The sequence below is a fragment of the Mandrillus leucophaeus genome, unplaced genomic scaffold (genome assembly GCF_000951045.1).
Source record: "Mandrillus leucophaeus isolate KB7577 unplaced genomic scaffold, Mleu.le_1.0 Scaffold717, whole genome shotgun sequence".
NCBI classification, from domain to species: Eukaryota; Metazoa; Chordata; class Mammalia; order Primates; family Cercopithecidae; genus Mandrillus; species Mandrillus leucophaeus.
The window spans coordinates 2,105,856-2,107,102 of NW_012107775.1; positions in this window are offsets into that span (position 1 = coordinate 2,105,856).

Sequence of the window (1,247 nt, forward strand, 5' to 3'; positions counted from 1 at the left end):
TTTTAGGAAACGGAAATCACACTGGATCCAGCCTGATAATCCAAAATCATCTCCCTATTTTCAAGTCAGACGATTAGCAATCTTAATTTCCCTTTGCCACGTAGCCTAACGTATTCACAGGTGCTGGGGAACAGACATAGGCCATTATTCTGCCTGACGTTGTCAAAAGGAATTAAATGTGATTATGCTCTCTTCCCTTTCTAGGTATAGCTATTCTCTGTGATTCAATGTTAAAAGTTTCTTGCTGAAAACTACTTAAATATCAGTCTAAAATGCAAATCTTCATTTAAAAAATTATGATACATACTTTGGATAATTTTGAAAAAACATAAAGCATAGTGGGATTAGAGATTGGTAGTGATTCAATACATATTACTGTTGTTAATAATGTCAGGTGTGGCTGAACTTAGAAATAATTCTCTAGCTAAAAACAGTCTTTGGTCTCTATGAAAGAAAAAAACTCCAGTGTTAGATGCAACTATCACAATTCACTGTGTCCCTTCCACAGAGGGTCACAACACACCTGCTTCTGGGAGTTGGTAAGTCTAAATACAACGTGAACCCTGCGTGCACTGGTAGTGGAGACTGCCTTAAGGAAGAAAACTGGGTCAAGGGGCAGGGGCAGGAAGGACACTTACACCATTTTCTACCTTTTGAAATTTATACCGTGTGTGTATTGCCTATTCAAAAAAACATACTACTTTTAAAAAGAATACATTATGCAGCCCAGTCCATTGTGGTGGGCTGATGAAGGCTGAAGGGGCCATTCCTTCCAGGGTTCAGTGGAAAAAGAAGACACTGGCCCCTCGGGGAGTTCCTCATCCAGAATCGCTGACACCTACTGGCAACAGAGAAGCCCACAGGCTGGAGGCAGAGTGAGACTAGTGTAAGACAGAAGGCAAGAACAAACCTCCTGAATGTTCAAAAGCCATCCCAAGAAGGGAAAAGAGAAGAGGACCAGCTATAACCAAGTTATAATAGACTGTGTTTACATATTTTATAAATCAAGTAATAAAAAAATGCAAATATCAACAAGTATAATCAAGATGTACAATGTAAAAATAATAGTGCATTAGCAATTATTAGCCTAAACCCTGTTTGATTTCCCTTCCCTATCCCCTCCCCCTTTTTTTTCTTTTTTTTTTTTTTTTTTGAGACGGAGTCTCGCTCTGTGGCCCAGGCTGGAGTGCAGTGGCCGGCTCTCAGCTCACTGCAAGCTCTGCCTCTGGGGTTCACGCCATTCTCCT